The sequence below is a fragment of the Balaenoptera physalus genome (assembly GCF_965194825.1).
Source record: "Balaenoptera physalus genome assembly, chromosome: 5".
Lineage (NCBI taxonomy): Eukaryota > Metazoa > Chordata > Mammalia > Artiodactyla > Balaenopteridae > Balaenoptera > Balaenoptera physalus.
The window spans coordinates 51,709,281-51,731,593 of record NC_138884.1 but is presented as its reverse complement, the minus strand read 5'-3'; the positions used below and the strand labels follow the sequence as shown (position 1 = coordinate 51,731,593).

At 38.8% G+C, this 22,313-nt stretch overlaps 1 long non-coding RNA gene across 1 annotated transcript in view; it reads left to right on the top strand.

Annotated features, from left to right (window-relative positions):
• Window positions 1–907: 907 nt before the first annotated feature.
• Window positions 908–22,313, top strand: part of LOC309661131 — a 45,423-nt gene continuing 24,017 nt past the window's right edge. Inside the window, exons 1-2 of the long non-coding RNA XR_014263869.1 lie at window positions 908–1,117; window positions 7,291–7,382. This is a non-coding gene — a long non-coding RNA (uncharacterized lncRNA). The remainder of the gene's footprint in view (window positions 1,118–7,290; window positions 7,383–22,313) is intronic.

The window sequence follows — 22,313 nt, the reverse complement described above, 5'->3', positions numbered from 1 at the left end:
GAGTTGTTATTAACACTTCTCTATGCGAATTATACATGTACATATAAGAATGTATTTCTGTGATAAGACAAGAACATCTAGAAAAGCATTTTAAAAAGTAGTTATCTTTGCAAAAGCTAAAAGTTCCTATAATTAAAAAGCAAGTCATCCAGCTCATGTCACATACTCACAGTATCATCCAGTGGCATTTATATCAAAACTTGCTATTATAAGTTAGATTGTATTTGCTTTTGAATCTACTTGAATTATGCAGCCATTATTTGAGCTAAATTACAAAAATGTTAAATGTTTCTATGATCTAAATCACGATGAAACAGAAAGATATTTCAAAGTTTCTGATACAATTTTTTTTTCTTTTTTAAAGGGGAAGAGGAGGAAATGAGGAGTCTTTTTTTTTTTTAATTGATTGATTGATTGATTGCTATGTTGGGTCTTCGTTTCTGTGCACGGGCTTTCTCTAGTTGCGGCAAGCGGGGGCCACTCTTCATCGCGGTGCGCGGGCCTCTCACTATCGTGGCCTCTCTCGTTGCGGAGCACAGGCTCCAGACGCGCAGGCTCAGTAGTTGTGGCTCACGGGCCTAGTTGCTCGGCAGCATGTGGGATCTTCCCAGACCAGGGCTCGAACCCGTGTCCCCTGCATTAGCAGGCAGATTCTCAACCACTGCGCCACCAGGGAAGCCCTCTGATACAATTTTAAGTGAAAATGGTGAGAAAGTGAAGCTGCCAGATGGCAAATATTTAATTTCTGCTCAGTTTTCTTCCATCACAAATACCCTGTGCTGGGCAGAGACTGAGGTCTAAATGGTCCTCATTCTTCACGCTCCTGGATTCACCCTCTTTGACACATGGCTTTTCAGCTCCTTTTACTGAAGAGGCAGAATCTGTTCTCCCGACGCTTGATCCCGAGTTAGGTTATGAGATTTACTTCGGTCAATGGAATGCCAGCTGATGTGACACACGAAGATCAGAACAGACTTGTATTTTTCTGCTTCTTCTCTTAGTTCTGTGCCACCGCGGTGAGAGGTGCCTGGGTTTGTTTGCTGAGCAATGATACACAAGTCCAGTCATCTCAGATGGGGCCATTCTCCATCAGCGGACAACAGCCTCCCCAAGGCAGGTGCGCAGGAGACCAGAACACCTGCTGAGCCAAGAGTGTGGTCTTGAGACCCCTGAGCTCAGTAAAGTGGTGTCTGCCACTGAGGTTTCTGGTTGATTCACAGCATTTTTATGGCAGTAAATAACGGATATTGCTGCTTATGTTTTTTAACTCCCATTTTTCAGTTACATTTCTATTTGGAATAGTGTGGTAAAGTAGATGTCAATGGATTCAATGTTTTTCTAGAGTTTCTGTATTCCTTTTTAAAAACAGCTTTGAGATATAATTCACCTACTGTAGAATTCACCTACTTAAAGTGTCCAAATCAATTGTTTTTTTGTATATTCACAGAGTTGTGCATTCATCTCCACAATCTATTTTATCAATTTTATTGATAAAAAAAATTTTGGAAATTTTATCAATTTCCAAAAAAAGAAATCTTTCTTCTTCTAGCCTACAAGTCTCCCATCTCCCACAGCCCCAAGCAAACACTCATCTACTTTCTGTCCCTATAGGTTTGTCCTTTTTGACATTTCATATCAATGGGCTCATATAATATATGGTTCCTTATGACTAACTAATTTCACTCAGAGTATTTTCAAGATTCCTCTACATTGGAGTACTTCATTCATCAGTACTTCAGCCTAAAAAAATATCACTGGAATTATGGAATAAACTTAATCCTTAAGGGTGTATTTTTTTAATTAACCAGCAGTATTACGAGTTCTCAGTCTTGTTTTCAATTTAAAAAGACTTTTAATGATAATCATTGAAATGCTTATGGTTGAATTTAGATTCAATTCTGTGCAATAAAATCAAATTGGTTATAACACAATAAAGGCCGTATATGAGAAGCCAATAGCTGATGTCATACTCTGTGCTTTTCCTCTAAGATCAAGAATAAGAGAAAGATGCCCACTCTCGCCACTTTTATTCAACATAGTATTAGAAGTCCTAGTCAGAGTAATTAGGCAAAAAAAAAAAAAAGGAAATCAGCAGCACCCAGCTGGAAAGGAAGAAGTAAAATTGTCAATATTTGCAGATGACATGATATTATATATAGAAAACCCTAAAGACTCCACCAAAAAAACACTGTTAGAACTAATAAACAACTTTAGTAATATTGCAGAATACAAAATCAATATACAAAAATTGGTTGCATTTCTATATGCTAGTAATAAAACAATACCACTTACAATTGCATCAAAAGAATAACATACCTATGAATAAATTTAACCATGCAGGTGAAAGACCTGTACATTGAAAACTATAAGACACTCATGAAAGTAACTGAAGAAGACACAAATAAATGGAAAGATACTCTGTGGCTCAAAGATTAGAAGAATTAATATTGTTAAACTGTCCATACTACCAGAAGCAATCTACAGATTCAGTTCAATCCCTATCAAAATTCCAATGGCATTTTACACAGAAACAGAGCAAAAAAATCCTAAAATGTGTAAGGAACCACAAAACACCCTGAATAACCAAAGCAATCTTAAGAGAGAACAAAGCTGGAAGCATCATGCTTCCTGATTGTAAGTTATATTACAAAACTATGGTATGGTATTGGTATAAAAAGAGGCACATTGATGAATGGAGCAGAATAGAGAGCTCAGAAATAAACGCACACATATATGGTCACTTAATTTATCACAAAGGAGTCAAGAATATACAATGGGGAAAGGACAGTCTGTTCAACAAATGGTGTTGGCAAAACTGGACAGCCACATGCAAAAGAATAAAACTAGACTACTACCTTACACCATATAAAAATTAACTCAAAATGGAATAAAGACTTGAATTTAAGACCTGAAATCATGAAACTCCTAGAAGAAAACATATACGGTAAGCTCCTGGACATTGGTCATGGCCATGATTTTTTGGATATGACACCAAAAGCAAAGGCAATAAAAGTAAAAATAAACAAGTGAGACTACATCAAACTAAAAAGCTTCTGTACAGTAAAGGAAACCATCAACAAAATGAAAAGGCAACCAATTGAATGGGAGAAATATTTGCAAATCATGTATCTGATAATGGGCTAATATCTAATATATATAAAGATCTCGCACAACTCAATAGCAAACAAACAATCTAATTAAAAATGGGCAAAGGATCTGAATAGACATTTTTCCAAAGAACACATACAGTTGACCAACAGGTATAGGAAAAGATGCTCAACGTCACTAATCATCAGGGAAATGCAAATCGAAACCACAATGAGATATCACTTCACACCTGTTTGTATGATTATCATCAAAAGATAAGAAATAACAAGTGTTGGCAAGGATGTGAAGAGAAGGAGACACTTGTGCACTCTTGGTGAGAATGTAAATTGGTACAGACAGTATGGAAAATAGCATGGAGTTTCCTCAAAAGATCAAAACTGGGACTACCATATGATCCAGCAATTTCACTTCTGTGTATTTGTACAAAGAAAATGAAAACACTAACTCCAAAAGATATATGCACACCCATGTTTATTACAGAATTATTTACAATAGTTAAGACATGGGAACAACTTCAGTGTTGATTGATGGGTGAATGGATAAAAAAATGTGATACACACACTGGAATACTATTGAGCCATTAAGAAAAAGGAAATTTTGCCATTTGTGACAACATGGAGGGACTTTGAGAGCATTATGCTAAGTGAAATAAGTTAGAGAAAGATAACCTATGGTCTCACTGATATGAGTAATCTTAAAAAGAAAAAAAAGGAGCTCATAAATACAGAGAAGAGATAGTTGGTTGCCAGACTGGGGGTGTGGGGATGGGGGTGGGAAGTAGGTGACATGAGTGAAGGGGGTTCAAAAGGTACAAATTTCCAGTTATAAAATAAATAAGCCACAGGGATGTAATGTATAGCATGGTGAATATAGTTATTAATACTGTATTGCATATTTACCAGTTGCTGCAAGTAAATCTGAAAAGTTCTCATCACAAGAAGAAAGAAAAAAATCTGTGACTGTGTATGGTGATTGATGGTAACCAGATTTACTGTGATGTTCATTTTGCAATACACACAAATGTCAAATCATTGAATTGTACACCTGAAACTAATATAGTGTTCTATGTCCATTATACCTCAATAGAAAAATTCTTAGGTCAAGATCAGATGTTGATTTTAATTTTAAATTAGAAAAGGACTTTTAAGGATGCACTCAACTCTGCCTCCCTCTTCCTACCCCAAAGGAGTAAAGAAAAATTGTGACCTTTTATGCCTTTCATAAAATTAGAAATTTTGTTTAAAGGGTATAATATATCTCAATTTAAAAAGTTTAAAAAAAAAAAGAATTTTTTTTCCTGGACACTCATGTAGTTGATTCTGTGAATTTATCCTTCTTTGTGATATGATAGAAGGAAGTTCTAGAATCTCCCTTTTCTCTCTATGTATGCACCTCAGCTGCTGCCATCAGTGGACATGTGTGCAAGATGATATTGGAGACTGTGGTGCTTGAATTGGGTAGAATGCTGGACAGCTGACTCTGCACTTCATTTTAACGTTAAGCCTCTCTGATTCTACTTGTGCCAGAATGTCAGGAAAAGTGTGTTGTTTATGCACAATCCTGTGAAATGTTTATTAAGCACTTTTGGAAATACCATGCAGTATTGCTTTTATACTTCAAGTTCTTAGTTGTGGTTTGTTCTATCTTAGATACCAGTGTTTGTTAGTCCCCAAAAGTCCTACTGGGTTGAAATGGGCTGAATTGGAAAGAAATATTATAAGCAGATAAGGTAGGGGGTCTATGGAGAAAGAAAACCAGGCATGGCTTTCTGGACATAAGAGAACACCTATTAATTTAGTACAAGCCATTTTGTGATCTAAGCCTGGCCAGAGTGCTTGCCCTTGAACAGGTCTCAGTAATGAAGGATCTTAAGGGAAAACAAGAATGCTGACTGTTATCAGGCAAGAGAAGTAGCACTAGTAACAATGTATCAGTTGTAAAGACTTCCAGTTCTGTTTCCATGGTAAAGATTAGCCTGAAGCACTCAACCACCAGGTCAAACGGAATCTAAGGGATGATGGCGTTGACCTTTTCTGATCCTCCGGATTTCAATCAACTAAAGCCTGGGCTCTGCCTACCTCCCAAGCCCTTTCATGAATATACATGTACCCTTAGCTTAAAACTTCCCCAGTTTTGCTGTTTGGGGAGACACCGCTTTGGGAAAGATCCCTGGTGTTCTACTTACTTGCTGCAAGTAACAAATCCTTCCTTCTCTCACTCTTTGTGTTGGTTGTGTCTTTTGGCTCGACACCCACCAAGAGGCAAACTTAGTTTTTCGGATAACAATATGAGGCTGACTATTCTCTAGCTGAGATTTATGTAATTAGATGCATAATCCTTTGGTTGTTAAAACCAGGGCTTCCAAGGGCTAGTTACAGGGAACATAGCTCATCAGAGATAACCTGCGAAGACACCGTGCAGTGTGTTTTTTATCACACATGTGACAATTCTTCTCCCTGCAGTCTGTCTCTCCATAATTGTTCTTCAGGATTTGTTGCCTGGGGGCTTATGGGAAAAATGACTCCTAATAGAAATACGATTATATTTTATTCACAGTATTCTTTCAGAGGATTTAATGATACATCTGTTCCCATTACAAGAGGAAAGTTAAATGTATTCCCAGATTTAGATAAAACACGCAGAAATAATTTACAGGGAGAAAACTGCTGAATAGAGAAGAAAAATGAATGGAGTCATGTTTTGATCTATGGAGAGCATTGAGAAAGGATTTCATTCGGGTGGGGTGAGTTGATCCTTCCTCTTCTCAGTAGGGAATCCTGAGTGCACAGACTGCTCCCAGGTGAGCAGGAAAACAGAAGACTTTGGTCAGGAAATGCCAAGGGTGTAGTTTCACTTAGAATATACTTTCCTAGGCAGCCTGTCTGCACTTACACATATGAGGGTCCACACACTTCTGAACATCGGAAGTTGATTTCTTGTCTTTTATTTGTGACGTGTGCTGATTTCAAGTTCTCTTTTGTGTTTGGTGTGAGCTCTGCAGACACATACATATATGCGCGTGCGTGATTTGTGGGGTTTGAATCATCACTTATAGAAATGTGCAAGATTAGATCTACACATTTTGTTCACCTTTGCTTTGTTTTGATTTTTTAAAATTTAATTTAATTTTATATTGGAGTATAGCTGATTTACAATATTGTGTTAGTTTCAGTTGTACAGCAAGGTGATTCAGTTATACATATACATGTGTCCATTCTTTTACAGATTCTTTTCCCATATAGATTATGACAGAATGTTGAGTAGAGTTCCCTGTGCTATACAGTAGGTCCTTGTTGATTATCTGTCATCTTTCTTATATAAAAGAGCAAAGGGCTGTGCAAACAGGTCACAGAATGCAGCGGACTGCCCCTGACCTGCAGGGATTTAGCTTGGAGGCCTTGGCGGTCCCGTTAAGCATCCTTTCTCCTCTGAGCCTGGAGCTCTAGCATCAGCCTACCTGATCCAGCGCCCTGTGGATGAGCATGGTGTTAAGTACTTGACATTCATTTTCTCCTGTAACCCTTGGATCAGTTCTCTGCTGGTAAGACTTCTATTATCTTATGAAACAGACAACGAAGCTGAGGATCACAGATGCTGAGCAGCTGCCGGGGGTCTCACGGGTGGGTACCAACTCCCAGGGCAGCTCTGGGACTGGTACGTGGAATGCTCAGCAGTTTCCATCCCTTTGTGGGGGTTTCAGACCTGTAATTTCATAATGGCTCTATGACTGGCTATCATCACCATTCTACACACAAGAAAAGTGAAGCACAAAGCCACGAAGTCTCCAGCGAAAGAAGGCAGCTGGAAAGCGGTAAAACCAGGAGTCGCATCAGCTGTCTGCTAGCAAGTCCCTGCTTTGGGCCCTGCTTTGCCTGGTCTCTTCAAGCCTCCTCACCTGGGGCTGCCCTTGTCTTGGAAGATCATGTAACAGCCCCAGTGCTGTCCAGTGGTCAATGCTGTGCACTGCACAAGGACATCTGCCTGCAAATCTCAATCCCTCGTGGGCTGTTTCATCTCTGACTTGGAAAATCCATCCTGAATGTCTGCTCAAGTAATTTACCAGCATTGTCCTTTTTGGTTTTAATTGACATCAATTACTGAGGCGCCTTCTAACCCATTTTAAATGGATTTCCCATGAACAACTGAATAGAGTTTTCACAGGTGACAACTTTTCTGTTTCAGAGACCTGAGGGCCAGTGAGAAGGGGTTTCAGAGCTCAGCTGACCTGGTCCAAGTCTGGCTTGCTTTGTGACACATCCATTAAACTCTCTGAGGTTAGTCTATCCATTAAATGGGCAGAGTAACATTTACTTCAAAGGAATGCTGTGACCATTTATTTAGATTACACACACACACACACAGACTGTCTGTTGTATAGGCTTTAAAAAATATTAGACACTTAATGTAAATCATTAATTTATATTTGCTTTAAAAATTAGAAATACCATATTCAGGTTCTGGGACATGTATTAGGCACTAGGAAAATGTCTGACTAATAAATGAAGGTCACTCTACCGCTTGTGGCTTTTTTCAAGGTTCTAAATGCACCCTCCGAGCAAGCTTTGCTCAGTGTTTCCCGGGACTGCTGATTGATGGGGTGGGTGGGAAGAGTTCCTGATTCCCAGGGGCCCTGAGTAGGAGTGGAGAAAGCTGGAAAGTTGGGATCAGAATCTACATATTTGGGTCAAATTCTACTTGTAAATTCTGTGGCCTTGCCAAGCTATTTACATTTTCTATTCCTGTTTTTGTTTTTTATCCAGGTTGCAGAATAGAAATAATAAAAACAGCTTTTCTGCTTTGTTCTCAGGCATATAATGCCCTACTCAAGGTTAAAGTTACTTTCATATTCTGATCACTTTGGATGGTGCAAGAATGCCTGGACACTGTTCCTAAGTCTCAGCACATTTGTCATGAGTCTGGTCACAGTTTTAGGAGAGTATTGATCCTAGTGATGCCATGCTCATACCTCCTTCATTTACATCTGCTGGCAGCCTCTTTAGGAAGTAGAGGAGGCCATGTGACTTACCTCAAGGTCATGGGTCTTGAAATCCTTCTTCCTCCATGGGCCATCAGGCCTCTATCTGTATACTCGGAAACAATTTATCTATTTATCTGCCTATCTATCTATCCATTTATTTATCTATCCATTTATTTATTTATTTAAGATGCCTTTTATATTCCATCATTTTTCAATATGAACTTTTGGGTAACTGTATTAAAGAATTTGAATGGAAAGGAATACACATACAGTATATAGAAGTTGATTCAAAACTCTTCATTCTTCAATTAAGTGTATTCAGTTTACCTACTTAACATAAGGTCACTTCCCTGATGATATTTGGAGTAAGATTCCTTCTCCCAGGATGCCAGTTTTTAGTTTTATATATCTGCTGACCACAATTCTCAAATCTCCAAGTAGGAATATACATAATAAAATGCTGACATTATAGTAGAAGTCGGGTCGGTGTTTTAATTAATTATTTTTTACTTTGAATATTTTCCAGCTTTATTGAGATGTATTTTGACACATAATACTGTATATATAACCGTATATATTTCGAAATGATTACCATAATAAGGTTCTTTAGGTTTTTATTTTTAAATATGAATCATTAAATGAGTTGAGAAAACAAAAGCAGTCTTTTTTACAACAGTTCTCAGTACATGTAAATATTTTCTTCAAACCGGGTTAGTTACTTGTCCTAACTTCTTTTCAACCAAAAAAAAAGAAACTCACATTTTTCCTAGCATCGGTGTTAATGCTCAAGCATCATCAGCATGGTGAAGCTCGGTCTCAGACTGAAGTCCACTGACCTGCTCAGCTGTTCAGAGTGGGAAACCTGCCGGTGAAGGAGCTAGGACCGCGGATTCGGATTCGGAGCGAGTGCAGGTTGAAGACCTTCACCGACTTGACTCGCACTTCCTCCCGCCACCGCCAGGAGCGCCCGGGATGCGTGGAGCTCGCAGCGCGGCGGGAGCGGGTGGGGGTGGGGGTGTGGCTGCAGGTTGGGGCTCCCGCCCCGCCGGCTGCGCGGGTTCGCCGAGCCCGGAGGAGGGAGCGCTAGCTACCCCGAGCGGGAGGGAGCTTGCAGACTCCGGCTCAGAGCAGCTGTCTGGACACCTTGGGTTTTGGGGTGGGGAGCCCCGGCGACTGTGAACATGGACTCCGCCGCGGGAGCCTGTCTCATGATGCTCTTTCTTTTGTCTGCCCAGCCCTGGAGTACATTAGCAGCAGGGAATACTTGTGAGTACAGCAAATCTTTTAAAACTTATACTGGCAACTGAGAATTCGTGTTTTTTTAAAAAAATAATTGAATTTTACAAATGGAATCACTGGTCTGCTTCTGAAAATGAGGCATTTAAAAAACATCGCAAAGTCCCAACGCTTGGATAGGATGGTTTACAATGGTTTTTCCACTTGTCAAGTCTGTAATACACAAAGCCTGTTTTGACTTGTCTGTGAGGTGAATTTTGTCTGTGTGCTGTTGTTTTGAATATTCATTGAGAAAGCTCAAGTTCTAGTAAAACCTAAAATTAGCATGAGAATATTGAGGCGGAGAGAGACAAGAGAGAGAGAATAGCAGGAGATGAGGAGAGAAGAGCATGCCAATATGTCATTTATTTCTTTTTACTATGAATACATTTTGCAGGATTTATGTCAGAAAGGAAATCGTTGTCCGACCTGGCCGGGTCCTGCATTAGCGTAGATGTTTGCAGTTGGCGCCCTGCGGAATCGGGTACCAAGAACTCGGGCGCTGCAGCGGCGGGCAGGCTCCGCAGCAGAGCCCAGGCGGCAAACCTGGTTAGTCCCCAGAATTATGAGAAGGATAGACCCCTCAGAATTAGAAGGCTTTTGCTTAAAGGAAAAACATAACCTGCCATTCAGGTTCATTTGCAAGTGCACATGCTTGTATATTGTGATGTGCTGTGTTTCTCATTTTGTTGGTTCACTGAAGATGTATTAACCTCTCAGTTCTGGACTGGCAATGTGAGTCTGATCTAAAGATGCTAGCCAAATTGATTCAGCCGACCTCAAGGCATTTTAATCTGGAAATCGGAAAAAGTTTTCGAAGTGTTATTCAGATTGAAATCTCCATCACAGGGCTTTTCTTTCCTTGAGGGATTGGAAGAAAGCCCCGTTAGTCCTACATCCACACCCCATCCCCCTCAAGAATTTTTTTTAAATCAGGTTGTAGGGAGTAAGGCAAGCTATTATGCATTTCAAGAAAGTGCTAGTAGGCATGTTAGAAACCGACCTTGCTGCTGGGTATCCAGTGTTATCTGGGGGTGGGGTGGGCTGGGGAACTCTGCCCTTACCAGGAAGTTTGTGCTGAAGTGAAAAGCATATTGTACAAATAGTTACCCTTCCAGCATTCATCCATATATGCCCCGAGGCTGTGATAAGTTTGTGTTGTCATCATTTAGTATCAGCTGATTTAATGCCATATTATATGAGTCACTCCTGAAAATGAGCCTTAGTCTCCTTTAAGAAAATACTGCTCCGTGTTTCAGACAGAATTTTAATTTAGCTTTGGGCACAATTTCCATGAATTAATTAAAATGGAGGCATTTACATGAAATCCTTAGGTCCTGCAGTAAAGCATTTATCACTTTGCTAAGAAATTTAAAATGTAGTACTAAATGATTTGCTAGTATAAAAGAATTGTAGAATAATTTAACATAGTACACTGAGGTGCAATTAAAAAGTCACCAGAGGTCACTCTTACTTAAAGGAAACATGGCTTCAAAAATCCTCCCCTTATAAGAGAAGCAGAGTGCTGTGCTGCCTTTCTTGTCTCCTTAGTTGTGATTACAGGATATTGCAAGATCAGTTATTTTGATATTTCTTTATTTTCTGTTTGTATTTTATTCCCTGAAATCCACAGAGGTATCATGTTCTTCATACTGAGCATCTTTTTTAAGAGTCACATGCTCTGAGGTGCTCCATGTCTGAATATCCAGGCAGATAGCCTTTTCTGAATTGAATATATCTCTAAGCTCAGTTCGTCTGGGTCTCTGGCTGACTCTTCAAATGTCAATGCTAGTTTTCACTTTTCAGCCTCTGTTTTATTTAGATGTGTTTAGTACTCTGATTAAAAGTTCAGTAAGTTAAAAGTACCTATGTAAATTTGCATGGCTAAGAACATTTTACATACTATAGAGTCCTTGATCACTGCAAAGATGGCTACTATAGTTGTTCAAGTGTCAAGTATATATTTAAATGTCTTTGCAGACTTAAAGATTCATAGAGGGTACACAAACTGTGTTTGATAATTGCTTGCTAATCTCATTTGACAGTATCCTTTGTAGCAGTAGAAGTAATGGTGAATGAATCTTATTATAGTCTAGATTAGCTAATTTGACCAATTGGATTTTTCCTTAACTCTCGAATATTTGGGAGGTGTTTGTTTGTATGTGTAGATGTATATACAAGCAAGGTATTTCAAACCCATATTTGAAATTTGTTACTACATAAATCAAGGTAGAGGGTTCTTTTAGTCCTGTCCCATCCTTTGAGAAATTCTAAAGAGGAGTTTGCCAGCAGGATGGGATTTAGGCTACCAATAAGAAATCACGAACACCAGCATTTGCTCAAGTCTTTTGATCGCTAACCTTTTATTCCTAAGAAGTGTTTTAAGAACTCAAGTAATCTTTTCAGACAAGACTTTAAAACTAACAAAAATGAAATATTCTTAAGCCCTGATAAAATAATGAGAACTGTATGTAAATTTTTAAAAAGGTAAAGATCTTCTCCCCAAAAGGATACAGTGACATTTTTCCTCTATTTACAACTGGTTCTCAATAGTAAATTAGTCACACGGGGCGGGGGGGGGGGGGTCAACCTGGGTGAGGTTCTGGCATAAGACATACTCTCATACAGGACTTGGTTGAAACATTTGACATCTCAGAAATTATCCATGTTTTGACACGAATCTTTATAATTAATGGGAAATTTTAAGTCAGGAGGAGTCTACACAGGGCGAGAGTAATGTTTCTAAATAGCCAAAAACATGGGCTTTTTTTTTTTTTCTCTTATTCTCTGTCTTTTTGAAGGTAAAACAAGTTGAATGGACAGCATCCTCTAGGACCTGATATTTAAAAATTGTGCATCTCTACTTGGTCTGCCTTCTAGAACTCTTTGTATTTAGTCAAGATGAAAGTGTTATTCTAACGGAGTTATCCTCTTAAATGGAATGCAAGAGGAAAGTTAGAATATAGATTCCAAGTTAGAGCCCTGTTTTCCAGAAGTTGTTGTGCAGACAGTGGTTGGTTTGCTCACTTCCTACCATGAGCCACAAGTGGAAGAGGGCAGTAGCTCTCTGTTTTAGGATTATCCCTGTGAATCTACTATTTGTTTATGAACTTTCAGATCTTTTGGGGGGGGGGGAGGAAGAAGAGATATAATCTGAATAAGAAAATGTCAGTATTTTGATTGCATATTTAGTATTGTAAATCTGTCTCCTGGATCGCATGTCACTTTGAGGAGTAATGTTCACTCTTTCCCGATTAAGGAACAACACAATTGGAAGTTAATTTACAGCTGAATTATTTTCCCCATATAAGTAAAGTGCCAGCTATAGCTAGTAGCTGCTGTCCTCCCTAACTCTGCTCCCCAGTGAAAAGAAAAAGGACTGAAGTCTCTGAAAAGGACTGAAGCCAGTGTTAGACATTTCAGCCGCTGTTGATGGTGATTATTTGACGTAAATGATGATATTTGTAGACCCAGGGGTTCAATTTAGTGAGTGTTACACACTCATCCGCACCTTGTTAAATCTCAGTACTTGTAATTTTCTCTAGAAGTCTTCTTTTGTTTCCTTCCCCTGTCAAAAGTGCCCTTCTTGTTGTGAGAAGAAAAGATGTATTTCTGGCCCACTACAGGTGGGGCACACAACTTGAATCACTGTTCTAGGAGTGGTAATCAGGATTTGTTTTTATCCAACAATGTCTCCTCCCTGTTATGTCCTGCATATGTATGAGAGGTCTCTGCCCTTGGTTGGGGGAGCAGATCAAGCCCATTTTGTTGGCCAGCATGGGAGACAAACATCATGTGCTCTTCATGTAATACCTAGTGCTTGATCTAGGCAAATATATTAGCACCTCAATTTGAAGATTTGTATCAGATTTGAATCCTTTCTTCACTGGAGCAATGGCTCCTTATGTGCTAAAGTGTTACTGTATCATCTTTAATGAAAGTTTATTAATATGATCCTCTAATAGATATTATCACACAATATTATTCTTTTAAAATAAAAATAACATACATCGTATAATAGTGAGACACTTGTATAAATTATCCTAACCCAATAACATGATTAACCTTAAGAATTTGGTATAAAAATACATGAATTGCAGAATGGAGGAACTGAACATAATGCTACAACTGCTAAGAAGTATAAAATCGTGAGAATTGATTTAAGTGAATGTCTAATAGTGTGTTTATCAAATGTCTCTTCTCAAGGGTATTGTTTGTCAGAACTCCTGTTATTTCAATGGGCACAGATTCTTTGTAATTATTTGCTAAGTGTCATCAACATATTCTATTGCTATGTGAGCACAGTCAATCTCAAGTAATGCCATGTGTGCTAAGACAATACAGTCCATAAAGAAGTTTTCACCTTGGGTAATATGGACTAAAATCCTGCTGCTGTTTTAATTGGTGCAGGCTTCTTTTTGTCTCAATAGTGTGCTTAGTGGTTTTCTAGAGTGAGTCGAATCCTCCAAGTTAATCAGGATTATCCCTGTGAATCTACTGTTTCTTTATGAATTTTCAGATCTTTGGGGAGGAAGAAGAGATATAATCTGAATAAGAAAATGTCAGTATTTTGGTTGATATTTAGATTGAATTACTTATGTCTACCTATTTCTGAAAGGCATTAGACCATATGTAATATGTTCCTTGGTTTAGGGAGGGAGCCTATCAGAAGATGTGCCCCTGGAGCAGGTGAATGGGGAATCCATTCGTGATTCAGTGAAACATGTTGGGGAAAATGAGCATAGAATATGGAGAGAGGTATTTAGTAAGCACTGGAGCTTGGACTTGTTGGAAAGAGTCTTCAACAAACTGGTAAACGGACCGTTTTTTAAAAAAAATCATATTTGAATAAACTTCCCAGAAATACTGAGGTCAGAATATTTTTGAAAACTTCGGGAAAACAACAACATTTTTTTCTCCAAAAAAACTTACAAAGTCCATGTGACTATCAACACAGAGTGACAGGCAAGGCTAGAGCTGTGAGGGTCCTGAAGCTTATGCAACTGGGGGAGACTCTTTAAGCAAACAAACAAACAAAATGACCCTAAAGACACATTATCAGTGACCCTCCCACGCCTGAAAGCCTGTTCTGGGGAGAAGACTGGAGCTCAAGAATGTCTGCTCCTTTGAGTTGATTTGGAAAAACAACCCCAAATCATTCAAGAGTACTAAATAAAGGACATATTCACTGACAAAAATCTCAATTAACTGAGCAAATTTGAATTTGAATTTTTCCCTTTAAATCAAAATCAGAATTTGAATATAAAAGTATACTTATAAAAGTATAAAAGAGTTCAAACAATTTGGAATGAATAGATCCAGGGTTTACCTGCAATTCTAATTCTAATCCTGAAAAACAAATATGAAATTAACCTCTGGATCTTCTCCCCACTTAACTTTTCAGAGCCTTTAAAGGCTTGGCTTCAACATACAAAGTTCTTCAGAGTAACTTCCAAAGTGTCCCCACTCAATCTGCCTACCTGGGGCCCGTTGCGGTGCTGATTGCTATAGGCTCTGTTGCATCATATTGAATAACTTTTAAAAACGGAATTATTTATGTCTACCTATTTCTGAGAGGCAGGAAACCATATGTAATACGTTCCTTCAAAATATCATACATGTTTTTTCCAGTTTGAGTTCTATGGCATAAGGTTAAAATCTGTGTGCTAATTAAAGTTATACACAACTTGTAAATACTGTAAAAACTAACACAACATTGTAAATCAACTATACTCCAATGTAAAATAAAAAGTTAAAAAAAGAGAGGGTATGATAGAGTGACCTTTTGACATTATGCAGGAACATTGTTTAATAGGCCCACATGATTGTTTAATTACCTAGAAGAATGCACCCATGTCTGACTTGGTCATTTACTATTTGATTGGAGTTTAGAAGCTGAAATTGATGATTTTTTTTTTTTTCAGGTACATATGGTAACTACAAAGGTTTTATTGCCCTGTAGGACATTGATCAGTTTTTTTGTAACCTAGCAATCTCATTCTAATGTTCTTCTATAAATGCCTGTAAATTCCTAGTTTCTCAAAATGCTCTTTTACTGGATTAGTCATTAATGAGTTTATGATTCTTTGGCATGCATTTGTTCTATATTTGTACGTGTTGTGTTTTTAACTTTTTGAAAACAATGCTTTGACATAGAGATTGCACATGTCTGGTAGGTGTACACATAACCTTGTGTGATAATACATGTGCTTAGTTTGAGTGTTGCTTTACAATAAATTTCCTTTCTGGTTCATTAGAAACTTTACTTTTCAATAATAATATAGGGAGTCTGGCTCGCCATAAAAAATAAAAATATTCTCCTTAGTTTCCAGGTAATGGGTATTTTCAGTGTACTGATTTGAAATAGAATTGAAACATAAAGTACTTGAAATTTTGAGTAGTTTAAAGTTAGAAACTATATAATTTTTATTTAAATATATGCCCATTTAATGGACCAGTTTAAAAAAAAACCTCCCTCCAAGGCTGTTAATCACAAATGAAAAAATGATATATTTTATCTAGGCTATGGCTTTTATTAAGTTTTTACTCGGTAGTACATCAGGAAAAGATACTCATGGAGGATGTGCTAGTTATAGCTAACTCATGGAGAGAAACTTGAAAAAAGTTTGTTTTTTAAACTGGCAAATATGATACTTTCGGATGAGTCATTTTAGGGCTATGGTAAATGGTGTATCAGATATTTAAATGTATGTGTTCCTAAGTTGTATCACCTGTGGTTCCATCTCTGGCCTTAGTGGCTGTCACCTGTGGAGAAGGCATTTTTATGCCACGTGTTCACTGGACCACTGTGGGAGGAAGGGGCTGGTGAACCTTGTTTGGAATCAGTGGCAGTTTCGATAACCTCAGAAGCCACTTAACGCTGTGGCATAGACCTAGGGTCCCCACATGCTCGTTTCAGTAGCATCTCATTACTTGGGGTGTTCGAGACCCAACAGAGGGTTTCTCTGGAGCTTAGGAGCAAGCAGTGACATTGCTGCTTGGATGATGCAGGAGCGACCTGCTGCCTTGAGACATAAGACCAGGTGCCACCTGCAGTTCTCAAGGTTGTAATTAGTTTTTATTTTAACATTTATAAATCCTCAGGCAGCCAAAGAGCTTGATAAAGTTAAGCTAAATACACTCTTCCTAGGAGTGGTGAATTGGTGGGAGAAGTGGCAGAATGAACCATGTGTGTGTACGTATGTTTGTGTGTCTTAAGGGAGGCTGGTTGGGTAGAGAGACCTGCCAAAGGAATTAAAAACCACTGTCAATAGTTGTAAGAGAGGCACAGATTGGATTAGGTGACAATCCAGTTACGTGGGATTGAGCTATTTCTTACTTGTTACCATGCAGAACGGATATTCTCCACTTTGGATTTCTGAGCATGTGAGTAATCAGGAAATACAAAGACATCTGCCCTGACCCAGTTGAACCCCAGTTGAAACTATTGCCTTCACGTGTCGGAGGTGTTTTGTGTTCTAGGATATTGCTATGCAGCCACCGTTAGAACCAGCAGCACTTAACCTGCCTCTGAGGCCTTCCCAGGTCCTGCTTCCTGTTAATACAGTTCTAAGGAATGGCTGGTAGGATTTTGATTTAAAGGCGAGTAGATATAATAAAGGGAATCTGATTAGCATGCGAAAATAATTCAGTAATTTGATTCAGGTCAAAGAAAGTAATTTTAATATAAACTTCTATTATGGAAGAAAATATTTTAAGAACTGTTAACTATTTTAATGTCTCAGATTTGGCTGATGTAAGAAAAAGAATACGTTTCTATAGACATCTGTTCAAATGTTTGGAGATTATCAAAATTAAGGATTTGTCATATAGCTTTACGTTTGCTGTGTCTTTGATGATTAGAAACTTGAGAATAAGGACATTGCTATACACTAAAAGTATAATAATACAACATAAAAAGAAAAATATAGCTGTGTAATATCATCAAGCTGGCTAGCTGCTGTGTGTCTGTGATTCTTAGGCTTCTCTGCAACGTTGTGTTAATTCATGGAAGTTTTCTTTTTTTAATTAATTAATTAATTAATTAATTTTTGGCTGAGTTGGGTCTTCATTGTGGCACTGAGGCTACGGGCTTTCTCTAGTTGCGACCAGCGTGGGTTACTCTTTGTTGTGGTGCGCGGACTTCTCATTGAGGTGCCTTCTCTTGTTTCGGAGCGTGGGCTCTAGGCGCAAGGGCTTCAGTAGTTGTGGTGCGTGGGCTTAGTTGCTCCACGGCACGTGGGACCTTCCTGGACTAGGGATCGAACCCGTGTTCCCTGTATTGGCAGGCGGACTCTTAACCACTACTCCACCAGGGAAGTCTCGATTCACGGAAGTTCTGATAAGAAAACCTGTGAGCCTTGACATTTCAGAGCACATCCTTTTCTATGGTGTGAACCATGCCGTCATTGCGAGGGGTTAAAAAAATTGGGGGACTGAAAGAGGATATGTTGACTAGAGTTTAGTTAAGGTACGTATAAGAGAGTTTAAGGGAGCAAACGCCAAATTACTCTTTGCTTTCTTAAAGTGACAAGGAACATTTCTGAAAACTATTTTTTCTGGCATAGAACACAGTAGAATTGACAGATCTCAGAGTCAATTACCTATTAGAGGTAAGTCAAATGATCTATTTTGAACTATGGTACAAGGTTAACAAACATAATATTGATTTTCCAGTTTATAAGAATAAACTTTGGATCATAATTATTTACTATTCTTTTGTCATGATGAACTACTGATCTATTTTAAGAAACCTGAAAACCTGATCTTTGGGAGATTTGCATCGCTATGGACTGATTTCACTTGTTCTTCTTCTAAGTGATAGGATTCATTTGTTGGAAGATAGGCTGCATGCTTGCCTAGGGAAAGTTCCTTTTCCTCATGAATATTGCTGCAAGGTGAAGCAAGAGTGGGGAGATACATCCTGCAGGCTATTGCGCATTTGAGCATGAAAAGGACATACGTTGTATCTTAATCTCCATCCCAGTTCCCTAGGGATGAGACTGGCTTACCCACCCTCCCAAGGCCTCCTTCCCAACCCCCAGCATCAACATGCCCAGAGCCTTCACGAGCATCTTCTTCCATTTTCTTAGATGGAGGTGATGCCGAATGACTTCCTGGGTTGACTTGCGTGGATTTTGGCCAGCCAAAGAGGTGTCCTTCCTCCTTCACTACTTCCTGTGGGATCCATCCCCCTGAGGTCTTCCACTGTTATTCCATTTCCCAGGTGTAAGAGGGACTGAAGTGGGAGGATGGCAGTGAGAATGAAAAAGTGACACTGCACACAAAGAACACTTTCAGGACTTAATGGTTGTTTGATTCTATGTGGAGTAATAAGAAATGGGAGTGTGAAGGACTGGGGTATTGGCAAGTGACTTAAACAAAACGGGGAATTGTTGGTTCACATCATTGCATTTCAGGCAAGGTTAGATCCAGATGAGGCTGTGCCATCAGGATCAGCCTCTCTTCATGTTTCCGCTCTGTCTTCCCAGTGTCAGCTTGATGCTCAGGCAGGAATCTGCTTGGTAGCTCCATGTCCAAGGTCGACCTTCCTAATCACAGTGATAGAGAGAATGCTTTCCTCTATTTGGACTTTGGTCCTTATTACCCTGAAGCACTAAGCATGTATTTATTTGTTTATTCCCTCAGCTCAAGCTCCAAGAAAGCAGAGACTTCCTCTTTCTTTTTTGTTGTTATTCCTACTTCCTAATCCCCAGAGCACAGAGATGGTCCTGGAAGACAGTGGGTTCTCAATACATATTTGTTGGATAAGTAAAAAGGTGAATGATTCTCTTTCCCCAAACATCCAGCAAGATCCCCAGATCTGACTTCCACTGTTTTGTCTGTGTTGTGACTGCTCTTATCCAGCTACTGTGACAGGAAAGGTTGGCCCTCATGACCAGTGGTGGAGCCAGGAAGTGATTGCAACTTGATCCTTGACCAGGTGCTTTGACTGCATCACTTTGACAAGAAAGCAAAATGCACAATCCATTTAGGTAATTAGTTTAACATCTATTATGAAAAGCACTAGCTTTCAGGCTCTTACTGGCTTCATAGAACAGATGCTTGGTTACATGTCTCCCTCCTTAATCAGATTTTAAACTTCCTGAAAACAGAATCACGCTTCTTTGTTCCTGCAGTGCTTTGCTGATGGTACTCAGTAAGTACCAAATAAATGGAGAAATTAATATATTTTAAATATGCTACCTTGAAAGTATATAGAATATCTGCAGAATCCCCCCGTGTATTTTATAATCATTTTTTAGGTGGCCTAATAAAAATGAATTTTTATGTGACTATCCCTGAGCTCTCTACTAGCCAACTGATTTGTTCATGGAAGGATCCATTGGCTGATTTTGAGTGTTTTGTTTTCTTCCAGTAGGAAAATGCCTGACATAACTTCTGACCCAAGGCTTTGATAAAAAGCATGGTGCCTGTTCTAAAAGTTGCTGGGAAGCCCTGAGGGAGAGCTTGAAAAGGCCAGGTGTCAGGGGAACTACCAAAGACCAACAAGCAGCAAAGAGGAGGCCTTCTGGCAGGTATTATTAGGCAAGATGACTATTATCTAGGGAGATCTTGATCAAGTCTGATCTCAGCAAGGCTCCATATTCAGGAGGAGCCTGAAACAGAGGTGCCTGGGGGCAGTGTGTAATTGGCATTCTCCACAAGCCTGGTTCATAGTGTCTACCTGATACTTGAAGCAGCATCTAATCCAGGTGGGAAAGGCTCACTGCACATCAGGGCAGAGGGCCTGCAGGTGCACAGGTGGCCGTTGCACTTCAGAGTAGGTGTCCAGTTGTCTCCTTGACACCCATGAGGCTAAATTCATTTGGGTCACAGCTGCCTCTGGGAGTGAGAACCATGGACTCTGTGTCCAGTAACCTGCAACATCAAGTGGAAGCTCCCATTGTGCTTGCAGACTTGACCCCCTGGTCTAGGGTGAGGAATTTCTGAGTCTGTTTATGGCTGGCCATTACTGTCAACAAAACCTGTTACTATCTTTGAGAAGTTTTATGACTAGCTAGCTCAAAGGCATGACAAAATGCACATGCTATCACTTAAAGACTACCTCTATTTTCAAACAAAGATTGTTCGTATTTTCAGAATTACATAGAAGGGCACAGTGGAGGTATATAAATGAAGATGATTCCAGCAGCACTCCTTCAAACAGCATAAAACTATAAAATTCAACAAGATGTACTAACATAATGAGTCACACTTTCAGATAGGCAGTGGAGTGGAGTGGTTATGAAGGGAATGTTTGGATTAGGTTTCTGCTTCCACTGATGAATGCCAGCTGTGTGACCCTGGGTAATTTGCTTATCCTTTCTGTGTCTCAGCTTCCTTGTCTCCAAAAATATAAGTAATAATTATAACCCATCTCATAGACTTGTTATGAAGATTAAATTAATTAATATATATAAATAATGCCTGGAACATAGTAAGTCCTCAGTGAATTTTAGCCATTACTATTGCTCCTGTTGATCTCAAGTGTAAAATCAGAAATGTGACTTTGGTCCATGATTTTGGATAGAATAATCAGATAAGCAATTTTAGGGAAAGGCATTTATACTGGGTATTTCCATTATTCAAAGTATTATCACTAATACTGCAAGATTAAGACAATATTACAAAAGAAGACTATTTAAAAATAAGTTTATGTCATAGAATTAGAAACTCTAACAGTACATTGATATGTTTCAGCTTTCTGTAATATTATATCTCTCTAAGCAATAAAGCTTTTCAGATTAAGCTATTTGGATTAAATTGTCACTAGCAACTTTGACTTCTTTCGGTTTTATATATTTTTCCGTTAGCTGAAAAGGACTCCCCAGATTAAGACAATATGCTGCTGAAACATATACTGCTTGTTATCTGGCTGTTTTTTATGAAGTCTTCTAAGACATATAGTATCTGACCATCAATATGGGTTGTTTGACATTTATGATAGTGAAATGAGTGTTAGTGTCCAAGTCAAACATATTTTGTATGCTGTGGAATGTCATCTCACTTAGAATGGGTATGAAAACTTTGGTGTGGATCCTTGGAAAGAGAGCATTACTGTTTGATTGTGAAAGGTTAGGTTTAGCCCCATCTCTTGAATTTTCTCATGTCCCCTTTTCTTCAGTCATCCCATCACTGACTTATTCAAACCCTCTAAATCTCTGGCATTTACTATTGTTGTCTTCATGATTTTCCTGTCTCTACCTCACCTCCTTCTGATCCATTTGCTATCCTGCTGCCAGAATAATCTTTCTAAAGACCACTTACCTGATGATCTTGCTTTTCTGGGTAAAGATTTTCGAATCTTCCCTCACATCACACACACACACACACACACACACACACACACACACACACATTTATTCCTTGAAAGGTCCCTTCCCTTCACTTCCTGTTCCTAGTCCCTCCTTTAACTGACCCTAAACTACAACCACCACCTAGCTACACTGGCATTCTTCCATCAGGACTTTCAGTTACCCCTCCCTCTACTTCTGGCACTTTCTCTCCATGTCTTGTCTTCCTGTTGAATATAGTCATCTAGGCTCTTACAGATCCATTTCCAGGAAACATATGCTCACAATAAAAATAAAAACATAAAATGCAAGAGGAAGAATCATCAGAAATAATAAACTACAGAATTAGACCAAAATAAATGTATATATTGAAATAGATTTAGGATATAAAATTTGTTTTATATGTATAAAGAAATAAAAGAGTAGAAGAATGGAAAGAATAAGAGACTATCAAAATGATCAAGTAGAATTGAAAAAGAGTAGTATTGAGAAATGAAAAATGTAATCACTGAAATAAAGAATTTAGTGAATGCTGAAACAGCAGATTAGACACAGGTGAAGAGAGACTCAACAAATTAGAAGACACGTTTGAAATAAATAACCAGCATGCACTACAGAGAGATGAAGAGATGGAAAATATGAAAGCCAGGTTAGGG